Raw genomic sequence first — 17,377 nt, 5'->3', positions numbered from 1 at the left:
TTATAATTCTTTTGACTATATGTTTATGTTCAGTTTGTAAAAAAGACGGCGTATTTACGATTATGTTACGTATGGTTTTTAATACACATTTAATTATCAGGTATTTAGTGTTATAAATAATTTTAGTCGACTTACGAATGTATAGAGTTAGATGAAGTTATCTTTGTATTCATTCTTTTTGGGATTATTCGATATTTTAACAATGTTGACATTATACACGGAACATACAATTATGTTGATTTGCAGTTTTCAATAAAGATAGGCTTCAGGCTAAACTAATAATAGTAGCAAATACGGGTTTAAACTTTATTTACATGCCATTGACTCCACAATCCGTACCAGTCTTACTTGTTTTTTGTTTTATCCAATAATTTGTCAAATCGTAGACCAGTCTAATTTTATCAGAAGCGTTAGACTGGAATCCTTAGAGGAAGAGGAAAGTAGACAGGTCATTGTTTTAGTGTCAATAGTAGAATTCAAGAAAATTGAAATTTCAAGTTGAAGTTTCCCCCTCCCCTCCTTCCCCCCCTCCTAGGACTGTTATTATAAATGGGTCAATATTCAAATCAATCATTGTCAAATTAATCACTAACCGATTTGAATTTGAATGAAATTGTTAGCTATGTATCGGCGTCGGTGGTGTAAAGGTCAGCATGGTTGACTTCCAAGCAGTCGATCCGGGTTCGATTCCCGGCTGACGCAATATTTTTTTTTAATTTTTTTACTCTATTTCTTGTTTTAGAAAACTTTTTTTTTTTTTTAAATCGTAATAGAAATTGATTAGAATACTTTATGTTGACAGAGTTCAGACATGATTTTGGAACACATATGGATGTATTAAAAACAATTCAACTGTAATAGTGAGGGCGTTTGTAGGCTGAAGTATGACGTCATTTTTGTGAAGATGTGTGACGGAGGGGAGGTAAAAATTGTCCAAAAAGCTTAATTTAAAGTCATTTATTGATGACATCTAAAAGAAATAAATATGTTTATTTCTCAATCAAACTAATGATCATACATCTTTTAGTTTTTTTTCTGACGTATATCGGCGTCGGTGGTGTAAAGGTCAGCATGGTTGCCTTCCAAGCAGTCGATCCGGGTTCGATTCCCGGCTGACGCATGCATGTTTATTTTTTAAAACAACGTCTTGTGATAAATCAAGTTTAAACTGTAACTATAAACCATTCCCCCCCCCCCCTATTTGTGAACCCTTGGAGTTGCACTTCACAAGTCTTGTGAGTGAAATAGACCAGTGAAGAATATTATTAGCCTTTCTAGAACATGATGTTGAAAACTGAACAGTGAACAATGATTCTGTAATTAAAACAGTTTCTGATTTAATTTTTGTTATTGTTTATTGTGTACATAAAACATCGCGTACAAAACAACCCAAATCATGTTTAAAAAAACGTGTAATACTGTTTAGTTTAGAAACATTAATATCTACGTACATCATTTAACTATAACAAATTCTGTTTTCTGAACAAGTTTATCTTTTACAATGTAGAGCAGTGGTTCTTAACCTGAGTTCGATCGAACCCCTGGGGTTCGCTGAGTGAGTCTCAGGGGTTCGGCGGAGGTCGAGACACAAACCCGACTCACGATTGTAATGTGTCAATGCGGATCATAGAACTATTATAAAGGGTTTGGTGAATGCATTAAACAGGTGGGGTTCGGTACCTCCAAAAAGGTTAAGAACCACTGATTTAGAGTGTGTATGTAGATGGTTGCTACGCCATCTTTTAAAGCTGATTTAAAGTTGATTAAATGTATTCAGTAGGTTATTGATGTAGGGTACTGATAGCTGTTTACTTTTATGCCACTTCGTTCAACAGTTTTGTAATGTTTTGTATTTTTGTCACGTAAAAATAATACAAACTCGAGACCGTTGGGATAGCAGTCAAGCGCTCTACGACCAAACCACGCCATCCCATAACATCAAGTGTAGGCATGTCCCTGATCAGTGTGAGAACTACTCCACAATCATCATCATCATTATCATCATCATCATCATCATCATCATAATTATCATCATCATCACAGTCATCATCATCATCATCATCATTCCTGTGAGTCCTTGTAGAAAATATGGACACATTTAAATCTCTCCCTCTCAGTAGGTTTTAGGGCTCAGCAGACTCTGTGGCTTGAAGAGGGTCTCGCTCATGATCTCCGCCATGCTCAGGTCCTCCATCTGCAGCATGGCGTAGAAGATGTTCATGTTCCTCAAGATGGTCGCCCCTTCTTCAGCGTAGGCGGCAACCAACCACTGTACCAAGGTGGGGTTTTCTCTTACAAAATTCGTTAATAGTAAATTTAAATTGTTAATGATGCTATAAAATATAATAACATCCACGTGCCAGTTATCACATAGACTGAATGTCCCGACGTCGCCCCCCCCCCCCACACCTTCCATAAAATGACGTCATGCCTAAGCTATCCACTGTTCTATTTCTAGTTGTTCTATGGCTGTAAACGTACGTACACTTCAACTTGCCTTCCAAGGTATGTGACGTCAGTTGAAGGTTAGAATACTCAATCACCGTCAATAAATGATCAGAAGGTTATCGTCCCAAATGTGCCCATTAGAGATTATCTTTTCCCATATTAAGTGTCGGTGCAGTCGATACGGGTTCGATTCCCGGCTGACAAAAAGTTTTTTTAATAAAATGTTTGATTACCAAAATAAATGCTATAATGGGAAATTACATATTTTAGCGTCATAAGCTTTTATTAAAGACAAAGTTTGTTTTAATTTCTTATTCTCATTGCATGTAGAAAGTTTGTTATAATAAAGGAGTTTATATTTGTTAATTTACTTGTAATGTTAATAAAGTAAAGTGCTATTGTTTTGTTGTGGTTGTTGACTTCTAGTTTTTAAAAAGAATTATTAGGTGTCCAATTGCAGTCAATAGTGAAACACCTGTACAGGCGTATCGTGTTAATTTATAAAAAATAAAAACTCTATAAAATAATATGTTTTTGTTTTCGTATGTAATACATTTAATTATTGATTTTAAAAACAAATTACTCCAATTACTGAATCAAACAACCAAACGTTGTTTTTGTTAAAAAATAAAACGCTCATAAACATTATACAAGCATTGTACTTCCCGAAGTATTAATTAAAATATTAACGAGAATATATTTCTAGTTTCCCTTTAACAAGATTATATTTCTATAGGGGAGATAATTTGACTGCACTTCGTTAGGCAATCTTGAAATTATTCGTTGTGTTTTCATGAAAATATTCCCTAAACTAAAGACAATTTACCTAGCTCAGATTGTTACATCATAAGGGTTAGATGGGGGAGAAATCATTTACGTCTTTATCAGAAATTATTATAATTTTATTGTCTGTATGTTTACATTCATTTTTTAACAAAGACGGCTTATTTACGACTAGCGTACCCGTCCACCGCGCGTTGCCGCGGGGATAGAAGAAAGTTTGACAATTGTATTAGAAGGATTTCACCAACGCGTTTCCAGTCATATGCTCTTAGATGCGTGACCCTCTTTTCTAAAAGTGAGTTATTTAAATGTAAATAATGCCTGCGCTTGGATCATAAATATCGGGACTCGGGTTTACCTACACTACCGTATGAAAGCATTGAGTGTACATTCATCACTCACCGAAATAATATGGTAGAATACACTTCGGTGACCGCCCATGTGTCAGAGACGTAGAGGGGCGCTCTCAGGGCCCCCACCCCTCGATTACACTACTGCATAGGCTCCTTAAAACTAACAGGCGCCCTCGGCCTAATAGCATCCTGTTAATAATGATGCAGATTTCGTCATTCGCTAAAGTGACACAAATGAACAGGATTTTTTTCTTTGACTCGTAAAAAAGTATTTGACGTGTTTTAAACATCAGCGCGACTGATGCAATATGCTGGCGTTACTAATGGTCTATTATTAGATGCTCGATCTCAATTTCTGACTGGATTGTCTAATAATAGATGCTTATTGCATCATTCGCAAAGTGACCAAACTCTACAGTAGGCTCTTCATATTCAAAAAGTTATTTTTTCATCTTTAGCAAGGGGACAAACTGTACAGAAGGATTTTCTCGCGTTACAAAGTTATTTTTAGAAGCCTGTTGTAGTTTGCTGCTGAATATAGTAATACCCCTTACTCGCTATGCAGGACGCTCGATTAATGGATGCCAAGTGCCAACATAGTCGCTCTAAAACTCTGGGCGCCAAACCGTGTATTGACGAAAGTTGTACCCTATATGGCGCCGCCCGTAAGAAACGTTAGTTTTCTTTTTCGCAGAAATATTCTCGAGAGTATTCTCATCTACTCCCTAAAGTTTCATGGCACTCGAATGAACCGCATCCGAGTTTTATTTTTTATATACCGTGTGTAGAGAAAAAAAAATCGCTCCCCCCGGAGGGCGCCGCCCTTGCAAATATTAAACAATATTTTTTGCAGAACCCTACTATTGAGTGATCTAATCATCTCCCCAAAGTTTCATGGTACACGGATTAACGGTGTGAAACCGAAATAGACTTTTATTTTTATAAACCGTATATAGAGAAAAAATCGCAGCCTCACGTGGCGCCGCCCTTGCGAAATTAAAAATGATTTTTTACAGAACCATTTCCTAGAGTTTTATAATGAACTCCCCAAAGTTTCATGCCTATCGGATGAACGGTGTCACTGCAAATCACTTTTATTATTTTTATATACCGTATATTGAGAAAAATCGCACCCTCCCGTGGCGCCGCCCTTGCGAAATTAAAAATGATTTTTGTACAGAACCCTTTCCGAGAGAGTTGTAATTAACTCCCTAAAGTCTCATGGCTATCGGGTGAAGGCTGTCAAACCAAAATCGACTTTTATTTTTATATACCGCATATAGAGAAGAAACAAATCTCGCCCTGTCGGGGCGCCACCGCGGCGAATTTGAAATTTTTTTTTCGCAGAAACCTTCCCAGGAATATTCTCAGCAACTTCCCAAAGTTTCACGGCGATGTGATGAGAGGTGTAGTAATGCAAAAAGGACAAATAGACAGACAAACAAACACACATACAAACATACATTGCTTTATATATATATAGATTATAATTTGTTTGTCAAATTATACACTATCTGATTTGAATTTGAATGGAATTTAGCGTGGCTATGTATCGGCGTCGGCGGTGTGAAGGTAGCATGGTTGCCTTCTAAGCAGTCGATCCGGTTTCGATTCACGGCTGACGCAAGGCTCATTTTTACTTTTTAAAATTTTACAAAAGTCGTGTATAGTAAATTTTTATGTTAAATTTTAATGATTCTAAGATATATAATAACATTAATGTGCCAGTTATCACATAGACCAGGGGTCGGCAACCTTTTGAGACGGAAGAGCCAAAAGTTACAATTTTCAAAATTCCTTAGTTTGTAAGAGCCACATTTTTTTTTCAATATTTTCGTATTTGATTTGGATTATGTAAATAAATTTGATTTGTTATTAAAAATAAATAACTTTAAATATGAAATAATATCTATTTATATAAAAACATACATGTTTCGCCAGAGTAATGAAATTAGTAATCAAATAATATAACTATAGGACTATCCCAATCCACTTTAGAAGCTTTAACTTTTTTTTCTGTCTTACGGAGGTGTCTCCCATTAACCAGGCAGGCCTCAACACGGCAAACGCCAACTAACTGGCTTTGATATCGCTTTGATCACTGTGTATCGGTCACTTCTGTCCTTTGGTTCTCACCAGGCTTATCTTCCAACCCACAATGGCCGTAAGAAGCTAAAAACTATAAAAAAAAACTACGTCACTCAGGACAAATTAATGATTACTGACTGATAGGGAAATGTATTCTGAATAAAATAACATTCCCATTTAACGATATTCAAAAAAATCGGCACTTGGGCAGTGGCAAGCATGGAATTATTGCAACGGCTGTGGGGTTGGGCCAGGTGCCCAAGCTGCTATTGGGTGTGCGTATACTTTCTAATGCACGTATTTTCACTGTCCTCTGGTGAGTATTTTTCTCCTGTTTAATTAAAGTTGTGTTTCTTTACAGTGTAATATTTGTTTTGAATTTTTAAAATGAAATAATAGAACTATTAATATTAGTGCAAGGAGCTGGAGAGCAGCATCATGACATCGAAGAGCCGCATGCGGCTCGCGAGCCGCAGGTTGCCGACCCCTGACATAGACTGAAAGTCCCGAAGTCGCCCCCCACATCTTCAATAAAATGACGTCATACCTAAGCTAACCACTTCAGCTAGACTTCAAGGAGTGTGAGATCAGTTGAAGGTAAGAGTAGTCAATCACCGTAAACAAATGATCAGAGGGCTGTATTCTCATTTTGTGCATTAGAGATTATCCTTTCACATATTGATTGTCGTGGTGTAAAGGTCAGCATGGGGTCCTCCAAGCAAACGATCCGGGTTCGAACCCAGGCTGACGGACTGTTTTCCGATAAAATGTTTGATTTCAGAAAAAAAAATGGTATGTACAAGGCTTGTTATTAATGGGGTCTTTAAATTTTTTAATTTACTAGTTATGTTAATAAAATAAAGTGCGGTTGTTTTGTTGTGCCTGGTTACTTCTAGTTTAAAAAAAAAAAATTTTAGATGTACTTTTTGGAAATTGCAAGAAGTACTCATAATGGAGTATCGTGTATATTTATAAAGATAAAAATGCAATAAAATAACGAGTTTTTGTTTTGTATTTAGTCACTTTGTTTATTAATTTTAAAAATAAAATACTCCAATTACTGAATCAAACAAACAATCAAATAATGTTTTTGTTAATAAGGAAAACACTTTTAAATATTATATAACCCTTTTTCTAGCCAAAGTATTAATTAAAATATGAACGAGGATACATTTTTATTTTCCCTTTAATGTGGTTATATTTTAATATGGGAGATAATTGACTGCACTTAGTAAGGCAATCTAGCAAGGTGTTTGACGTCAATTAAAGGTAAGCATATTCAATCGCCATCAACAAATGATCAGAAGGTTGTATTCCAAAATTTGCGCATTAAAAATTATCTTTTCCCATAATGTCGTGGTGTGAAGGTCAGCATAGATCTTTCAAGCAGTCGATCCGGGTTCGATTCCCGGTTGACGAACTGTTTTTTTTATAAAATGTTTGATAACCAAAACAAATGCTATAAAATGGGAAATTACATATCTTAACGACATAAGCTTTTATTAAAAGGAGAAAGTTTGTTTTAATTTCTTATTTTCATTGCATGTACAATGTTTGTAATAATAAAGGAGTTTATATGTGTTATTTTACTAGTTAAAGTAATAAAAAAACGCGATTGTTTGGTTGTGGCCGTTGACTTGTGGTTTAAAAAAAATTATCAGTTGTCCATTCGGCTTCCTATATGGAACACCTATAAAGGCGTGTAGTGTTAATTAATGACTGCACTTAGATAGGCAATCATTTGTATTCCTTCTTATTGGGATTATTCGATATTTTAACAATGTTGACATTATACACGGAACATACAATTATGTTCTCTTGCAGTTTTCAATAACGATAGGCTTCATGCTAAACTAATAATAGTAGCATTTACGGGTTTAAACTTTATTTGCATGTCATTGACTCCACAACCCGTACCAGCCTTACTTGTTTTATGTTTTATCCAATAATTTGTCAAATCGTAGACCAGTCTTATTTTATCAGAAGCGTTAGACTGGAGTCCCTAGAGGAAGAGGAAAGTAGACAGGTCAAGGAAATCCTGGAGAAGGACAATAGAAGAGGCAAGGGTTGCCGGCAGTAGCGTAGCGAGGGGGGGGCGGGTGGCGGGACATATGTCCCCGGGCGCCGACCTTAGGGGGCGTCAAAATGGGTTGGAAAAATAAATTGAAAGGTTGAGGGGGTGCAAATCGAAAGTTTGATTGGGGGGGGGGGTGCAAATCGAAATCTCGAGGGGGGTGCAAATCGAAAGTTTGAGGGGGGGGGGGTGCAAATCGAAATCTCAAGGGGGTGGGGTGCAAATCGAAAATTTTGTCCCGGGCGCCGGGAAGGGTCACTACGCCTCTGGTTGCCGGGCTTATAAAGAGGGCTGCCCAAAACAGAGTACGGCGGAGACGTGTGACGTCATATGTACGAAATATTACTCAATCACTGTCATCAACTGATCCGAACGTTCTAGAATTTATCTTTTGCCTTTACATGAAAGCGTCGGTGGTGTAAAGGTTACATTTTATAAAAACGTTTATTTAATAGCGGGATAACAGCAGAGGAGCAATATTAAAAAATTATTTTTTTAAAATAAAAAGCGGTCTTCACTTCCTGGACCACACGCTACCATTTAGCTCTGATCAATGGCAACATTTTGTCACCATATTCCACCCCACCTCCTCCTCCCCCCCCCCCCTCAACCCATTGTGATATTGTTTATGGATGACCATACGCAGATCAATATTCAGATTCCTCAAATTCCTTGTTTTATTGTCAATAGTTGACTTCTAGAAAGTTGAAATTTCCAGTTGAAGTTTCTCCCCCCCCCCCCCCCGCCTCTCAGGAGTGTGACTACAAATAGGTCAATATTCGAAGCTTTCAAAATAATCACAATCCAATTTGAATTTGAATGAAATTGAGCTATGTTATGCATCGGCGTCGGTGGTGTAAAGGTCAGCATGGTTGCCTTCCAAGCAGTCGATCCGGGTTCGATTCCCGGCTGACGCATAGTATTTTTTATTTACTTTCTACCACTCCGTCCCCCACTACTGTGATGTGGTTTTTGGGTGACCCCAAAAAGGTCAATAGAAATCACCATTTTTACGTCTGGAAGTGTTAATGTTTTTTTTTTCAAGAACTCGATATTTTCAGTGATGTATTTACGACGTCATTGTTCGAATCAATCACTTAGTTATCTAAGTGAAGTTCTATTTCCAGTTGTTGTATGGCTCTAGTCTGTAGTCGTACGTACACTTCAGCTAGACTTCAAGGTGTGTTACGTCAATTGAAGGTAAGAATACTCAATCACCGTCAGCAAATGATCAGAAGGCTGTATTCTCAAATTTGTTCATTATAAATTATTATTTCCCATTTTGAGTGTCGTGGTGTAAAGGTCAGCATGGGGTCTTCCAAGCAGTCGATCCGGATTCGATTCTCAGCTGACGAACTGTTTTTTAATGAAATGTTTGATTACGCGAAAAAAATGCTATAATGGGAAATGGGAAATTACATATTTTAGCGTCATAATCTTTTATTAAAATGAGAAAGTTTGTTTTAGTTTCTTATTGTTATTGCATGCCAAATGTTTGTTATTTTACTAATCATGTTAAAAAATATAACGTGTGATTGCTTAGTTTGTTGTAGCTGTTTTTTTTTCTTTTTTTTTTGTTTTTTTTTTGTTTAATATATTTCCTTCCACACAGCTCACTCCATTTTAGCCAGGAGCTAGCTGTGTGGACAGGTTACATGATAAAATACATACAATTCATAGCATTGCATACATAAAATTTTACACAGTGGCGGAACTAGAAAATTTGGGCCACCCCGCAAAAAAAATATTTTGGGCCCCATATATATATATATATATATATATATATATATATATATATGTACCAAACAAAATACCAAAATACGAACATAGAATACTCAATTCGGGATTGTTCGAAATTTGATAAATTAAAAATTCTTAGTTTTTATTTTAATTAAAACATGATGCAGCAACACATTATTTGTGTAAAGTGTAAGTACTATTAGTCTGTTTTGAAATTCTTTGTTTTAATGTGTGACATGTTTGCTAATAAGCAAGTCGGTCAAAAGAATATGAAGCATGAAAGCTTTGTATGTGTAATGGCTTCTCGCCTTATGTTTATTTTAAAGTTTTTTTTGTATTTATATTATTAGTTTTTTATACAATTCATTTTTATACTATGTCATTCTTTATTATGTATTTAAAAAAATAATAATTAAGAGAAGTAATTAAGAGAAGTTCCGCCCCTGATTTTACAATGTAATTTTCTTGATTTTCCTTCTGTTTTCTTGGTTTCATTTTTCCATCTTCTTCTGATTTCTTGTTTTTATTTCCGGTTTCTTTACAAATAACATAGAGTACATGACGAAACATGATCGCTTCTCGTAGTTCTTGGCCTTTGTTTTTGCGTGTATAACAATCTTGATTAGGTAGTGGTTGAATCTTAGTTGGTAGATGTAGTTCGAGAGTATCAATGAGGGATGTTCCGTTGATGAAGGGATGAGTTTGGTGTCGTGGCGTGATGGTAGAGTTGAATCGATGAGGTATGATGCATTGGTGAAAGGGCGAGTCTCGCGTATTGTCGTTGATAGCAGAGATGTTCGAACGAGTGGAGCTTGGAGAGAATAGTTGAGTTGGGGTCCTTGTGTTGAGATATCGTTTAAAGTGGGTTGCTTTGAATTATTGTTTATTGTGGTTTGAAAAAAAGAGTGAAATTGTTTCTTAGTTGAGTAATTGAGGTGGGTGAGATGACGTTGAAGAATGAAGTTTTCCTTATATTGCTGAGTCGAGGATTGTAGATGTGAAGAATTTGGGCTTGGTCAAGTAGTTGAAATGGGCAAAGTGAAGCTGTTGACGAGTGTTTATTATAGGTAAGTTGAGTGGTTGACCTTTGAGAGGTGGTTAGTTGATTTGCTGGTATTTGATGGAACCTCCCACCTAAGATTTCTCCTAGGTGGGTGTCATCAGAGTGATAGTGAGGTTGTTGATAGCGAGGTAGTTGTGTTTTGCGTAGTTGATCTTTGAGAGATGATGAGTTGATTTGCTGGCGATTATGACGGAGCCTCCCACCTAAGATTTCTCCTAGGTGGGTGTCGTCAGGCTGAGGAATAGAAATTGAAAAATTAGCCACTCGTACATTTGAAGCCACCCAATACAAGTACTGGGTGACTCATCTCGAGGGCATGTGCACTTCGAGGGATGTGTGGGCGCAACCCCGCAGCGATCGTTGGCAAGATTTGCATTTGATTGCTTGAGGAGTTGAGTAGTAGATTGACCGCCTCTCGGCCCCGGCAGCCAGCCCTAAAAAGGGCTGACCAACCTAATGGCTAAGATCCATGTAGATCCATAACAGATACAACAATTTGATCTTAGCCACATAAGCTTTTATTAAAAGGAGAAAGTTTGTTTTAATTTCTTATTCTCATTGCATGTACAAACTTTGTTATAATAAAGGAGTTTATAGTTTTTATTTTACTAGTTAAGGTAATAAAATAAAGCGCAATTGTTTTGTTGTGTCTGTTGACTTGTAGTTTAATTTGTTTTTTTCATTTTACAAACAAGATTTATTAAGATGAGATGATAATAACATTTAGTCTTTTGCTTTCTCTGCTGTTATTATTTCTTTCGAAGATATGCTGGCCGCAAGAGAATCCAGTATAGAAAAGTTTGATAACTCCTCTTCTGTTAGTTTATATACCTTTGTGATTAATTTTGTGTCTGCTATTTTCGGAAGTTGATCTAAATCAGATGGATCTTTCCCAAGCAATTCAGATATTTTGTTCAATGTATTGAAATCAGTGTCATCCACAATAGCTACAAACACACTTTTGTCTGAATCTGATACACCAAAAGATCGAAAAGATTCAGAAATATTTTTGCTTGATGAAAGACTATATAAAATCTCTGAGTGCACATTCTTCGTTACCATTGAGTTTGTACGCTGAAGGTGGACTGCTTTGTTGGCTGCTACCAAAACTTGAAATTGATCCATCACCATATTAGCTTTAAGAAGACTTGCTTCGATTAATCCACTCATTGTTTGGACATGAAAAATAATTATTAGGTTATAATTTGATTTAAGCTTTCCAACACCTATGAAGCGTATCGTGTTTATTTACAAGGATAAAAATGCAATAAAACAACGAGTTTTTGTTTTCGTATGTAGTTACAGTTTTTATTAATTTAAAAAAATAAAATAATCCAATTACTGAACCAAACAACAAAATATTGTTTAAGTTAATATAATAAATACTCATAAACATTATATAAGCATTGTACTTTCCAAAGTATTAATTAAAATATTAACGAGAATACATTTTTAGCTTCACATTAACATAGTTATATTTAAATATGGGAGATAACTGATTGCACTTAGGCAATCATTTAAATTATTCGTTGTGTTGTCAGGAAAATATCCCCTATACTAAAGACAATTTACCTAGCTCAAGTTGTTACATCAGAAGGGTTAGATGGGGGAGAAATTATTTACGTCCCTATCAGAAATTATTATAATTTTATTGTCTATATGTTTATATTCATTTTGTAACAAAGACGGCTTATTTAAGATTATATGTTTGTCAAATTATTTACTATCCGATTTGAATTTCAATAGCATTGAGCTACCGTCGGCGATGGTGTAAAGGTCAGAATGGTTACCTTCCAAGCAGTCGATCCTGGTTCGGTTCTCGGCTGACGCAAGGCTCATTTTTACTTTGTTTTTCCTATTTTTTACTTTTACAAAAGTCGTTAATAGCTTATTTTTATTTTAAATTTTAATGATTCTAGGAAATATAATAACATCAACGTGCCAGTTATCATAAAGACTGAAAGTCCCAAAGTTACCCCCCCCCCCTACAAACTCAAAACTTTCATAAAATGACGTCATACCTATGCTAACCACTCCTTGCCCCCCCCCCCCCCCCAACCATGTTTTTAAAATCGCAGCATTTCTTTTCTTAATATATCGATTTCTTTCTGAAATATTTGCTGAGCTGTTTCAACACTGAGCATATCAATAGGTTACTCAATTCTATTACAGTTTACAAAACTAGTCTTTCAAAACCTGAAATAAATGCTGAGATTCAGTTTGAAACATTACTTTCAACAACGCAAAAGTGGTCCTGACTCCCTGAACCCCCTCCCACCTCTATCCCTGATCAGTGATCCACCCCCACCCCATCACATTATTATTGTTTTTACGTCTGGTAGTGTCAATGGTTGTTTTTTTAGAACTTGAAATTTTCAATGAACGTTTGTTTTACGAGATTCTATTCTATTATAAAAAGTTTAAGTAATTAAAAATGGATTAAAAATATTGTCCCGAGTTGCCATACCCCGTTGTGTTATATTAGAATATTCGAGAAAGTTTAGGGGAGATCACTCCCAATTTATTTAAATACAATTTCAAAGACATGAGCATAAATTAAATGCGTAGTGATTCTAATTAATAGAATTACTAGACGAGGAATATTTTAAAATTGCTTTTTACCAGATAAAAGGCTTGGATTTAATACAAAAACATTACGATTGTTTAAGCTCTTTTGGTGTTGGTTGGTTGTCATTTGAAACATTGCTGTTATTTTTCATTGTTCGTTGAACCAGAGACGTAGCGACCCTCCCGGAGACACACTTTCAATTAGGCGTCTTCCCCCCTCCCCATATATATTTTATATTTATAATTCAAAATAGCAGCTAAAATGAGCTTATTTTGGCGCCCCTGGGTCTGCGCTCGGGGATATATGTACCCCTTCCTCCCCCGTCGCTACGCCTCTGGGTTGGACTAGTCCTCTTCATCTCTGTAGACATACGTTCCTTCGTTGTTTGAGTCTTGTCTACAATAAACTTTGGTGTGTGCTGGGTCGTTGTCTGAGTGCCAGCTTTTGAGGTGCGTTTTTAGTTGTTTTTTTTGTGGTAAAGTCGGTGTCTGTAGCCTCACAATACGTTTGAGCATGTTTGAGCATGTTTGTATCTTGTAAGTTTGTATATGCGACAGTTTAAGGCAGAGGCGTAGCGACCCTTCCCGGCGCCCGGGGACAAACTTTTCGATTTGCACCCCCTGAACCTTTCAATTTTTTTACAACCCATTTTGGCGCCCCCTAAGGTCGGCGCCCAGGGACATATCTCCCCCCCCCCCTCGCTACGCTACTGGTTCAAGGCGTCGAAGTGTTCCTTAACCATAAGGTTTGCCCGTGGTACGAAGAACAAACAAAAGCAGAGCAGTCAATTGTTGAGTCGGTCTTCAGTCGGTGTTTTGGACGGGGTGGTGGCTGCTGACTCGCTGTCTCCTACATTAACTTGAGCTGCTTTTGTTGTTTTCTCCTGTTCTGGGCTGTCCTCTTACTTCCTTTTGGTTGTTGAAGTCAGCAAGATTATTTGTTGTTGTTAGATTTGAGGGTCGGATGTTTCTTTCTATGGTGTCGATTTCTGTGTGATGACTGCATACATGCTTGTTACTGGCTGTTGTGCTGCGTCGCCATGTTGTGGCTGATTAATTTTTTTGTTTTGTTTTGTTAGGTGAGAGTTCCCAGTCTATGTCTAAGCTTTGTTTGAAATATTCCTTTTAACTCGATGTCAGTGTATTTTTTAAAATAAAATCTAAATTTATTACTATTTTCCCACTTAGTCTATCTATAAATAGCCGTTGCTACTAGTCTGTTTTCGTCTTCTGTTCTTTGTCTAGTCGTGTTAATTACAATAATTAAGTTAAGTGTGATTACTTTATTTCTTGTGGCTGTTTGATTGGTGGTTTTTAATATTTTCTCAAGTGTTTGCTTTGCTTTCTGTACTAATGTACAAGCAAATGAATGTGTTTCTCGGTTTCTTGTATATTTTGTTTGACGTTTGACAAGTTATTTTAACATTTTGATTTGACTTTGTATTTCGTAACACTGGTGTTGTATTAAAAATCAGTCTGTACGCTAATTCCCTTTCTTTTGGTGTAAAGAGTTTATTATGTAGGTTTCTAATATATATATATATATATATATATATATATATATATATATATATATATATATATATATATATATACTAGCCGTCCCGGCCAGGCCCTGCTCTGGCTTCTGTGAAAAACCTTTCTGTTAAAGACCATTACCTGTGTGTTTAGTAATCATCATAAACCCGGCATTGCCCACCCAAACCACAACCAACCAAAACAACAAAACGCAAACATAACGCTAACACAATTACAAATACAAACGAAAACAAAAACCTAACAACAAACCCAACCACAACCACAAACACCAATACAAAAACAAAGAAAAAACAAACAAAAAAGCAAACGAAAACAAAAACCTAACAACAAACCCAACCACAAACACCAATACCAAAAAAACAAAAAAAAAACAACGAAAAAGCAAACGAAAACAAACCAAATCCAAACGCAAAACCAACCAAAAACACAAATACAAACCCAAAGAAAAAAACACAAACAAAAACGAAAAAAGAAAGAACAAAAACGAACCAAATCAAAACGCAACCACTAACGCAAACCCACCTAAACACAAAGAAAACACTAAAGCGAACATAAACGCCCGGGGTGGAATCACCTGTTTTAGCTTAATGAACGACTATAGTACCCCAACTTATTCATAGTCTTTTGCACTCACTTAAACGAACGCGCCTGTTTCAATTTAATGAACAATTTTAACACTCCAAGCTTATCCGTAAAATACCTACAACATTTGCACTTGATCAATCCCCGCTAATTATGTAACTATTTTTTTTTCCCAACACCAAAACAAAGTAATTAAAAAGTAAATTCTTTTCGACTAATGCAATGGTTTTATAAAGGGAAGTAATTGTGTTTTCCTAATTTATCAAATTGAAGTAAGTGCTATAGGACTAAATAAAGACATAATTAGAATTTTTGTAAAAGATGATATTTTTTTAAAACTTGTGTTTAATGAACATGCCGACAATTATTACTATAATTTGAAAAATGAAAATTATTTCCCAACACTTTCAATAGTAATTTTTTAACTCATAAATTTAGACAAATGCGCACGATAATTGTTTAACACTTAAATCCATCCAAGACCAACGACAAACATATGCGTTACGTACAGAACTGAGCTTTATATATTAGATATACATATATATATATATATATATATATATATATATATATATATATATATATATATATATATATATATATATATATATATATATATATATATATATATATATATAATTCTCCTCTTCGAGCCGTTAGAAAACAAGCTGCAAACGCTCTCCCTACCTCCCCACCCCTACATGGTTTTAGTGAGCTGTGTTCACTCTAAATGTTTACAAGCAGAGCCAACGATTTTAAACGTAGGGGGGGGGGGGAGGAGGGGGGGAGGGAAGGAAGGGGGGGGGGGTTATGGTCCTTAACGAGCTACTTATAGTGTTTTAAAGAAATATTTTCAGTGTCAGCGTTGGTACTGTCGAATTCACAAATTATGAATTATTGAAAATTAGAAACAACTAAATAGCGGCGTATGTTATGCCGCGGGCCGGCTCGTATATATATAATTCTCTTCTTCGAGCCGTTAGAAAACAAGCTGCAAACGCGCTCCCTACCTCCCCACCCCTACATGGTTTTAGTGAGCTGTGTTCACTCTAAATGTTGACAAGCAGAGCCAACGATTTTAAACGTAGGGGGGAAGGAAGGGGGGGGGGTGTTATGGTCCTTAACGAGCTACTTATAGTGTTTTAAAGAAATATTTACAGTGGCAGCGTTGGTACTGTCGAATTCACAAATTATGAATTACTGAAAAGAAGAAAAAACAACAACTAAATAGCGGCGTATGTTATGCCGCGGGCCGGCTCGTATATTATATTGTGTTCCCTGGGCCAACTAATCCTGGTGTATAAAGTTGTCGCTTGTTGTTTGATTAGGATGTCGTATATTTTGTGTGTGTCTTCCCCAATAATGCTTTTGTTTCCTTGGAATGTTGCTAGCGTTTCTTTATAAAATGTCATGTAGCCCTATACCTCCATTTAATTTGTTTTGTATTAAAGTTTTGTGGCTAATGTTTCTAATAGTGTTTTTGAAAATGAATTATCTAAAGTGCTTGTTTGTTTGTTTAATAAACGAGTTGGGAATTGTAGAGTATGTCGCTGCGAAAATTATTTTTGGAATGATGTATCTGTTTACTAATGCAGTTGTGGCAAAGATAGTTGTTTTGCAGTATTGGTATTTTTTCAGCTTTAGAATTATTTTATTGTTAAGTATGGCCCAAGTTTCTTGGTCGTCTTTTGTGGGATCGCTGTTATGAGTTATTCCATGAGTTTGTCTGTTATTGTTTTGTAATTATCATCACCTTTCCATATTTTTCCTTTCCGTTTAATTGAGGATTTTAAAATAATCAGCAGAACAATCGGAGAAATGTCCAAAATACAATTACGTATCGTTAATTCAAAGGATAATAATGTAATAAAACAACAGCTGTTTTGTTTTCGTATATAGTCACCTTGTTTATTAATGTTAAAAATAAAATACTCTAATTACTGAATTAAACAACCATCAATGTGTTTTGCTAATAAAAATAAACATTAATAAACTTTGTATAAGCATTGTACTTCCCGAAGTATTAATTAATAAATTAATGAGAATACATTTCTATTTTTCCTTTAACAAAGTAGTCGTTTAATATGGGAGGTAATTAATTGCACTTAGTAAGGCAATCATTGAAATAATTCGTTGTGT

At 35.8% G+C, this 17,377-nt stretch overlaps 2 non-coding genes across 2 annotated transcripts; both read left to right on the top strand.

Annotated features, from left to right (window-relative positions):
• The first annotated feature begins 1,048 nt into the window (after positions 1-1,048).
• On the top strand, positions 1,049-1,120 carry Trnag-ucc (transfer RNA glycine (anticodon UCC)). The gene has a single exon. It is a non-coding gene; the product is annotated as a tRNA-Gly (tRNA).
• Positions 1,121-8,591: 7,471 nt separating this feature from the next.
• On the top strand, positions 8,592-8,663 carry Trnag-ucc (transfer RNA glycine (anticodon UCC)). The gene has a single exon. It is a non-coding gene; the product is annotated as a tRNA-Gly (tRNA).
• Positions 8,664-17,377: the final 8,714 nt, after the last annotated feature.

Source organism: Physella acuta, unplaced genomic scaffold (genome assembly GCF_028476545.2).
Source record: "Physella acuta isolate Inbredline_101_S28 unplaced genomic scaffold, ASM2847654v3 ptg000860l, whole genome shotgun sequence".
Taxonomy (NCBI): Eukaryota; Metazoa; Mollusca; class Gastropoda; family Physidae; genus Physella; species Physella acuta.
This window is presented reverse-complemented; position numbering and strand designations above follow the sequence as displayed.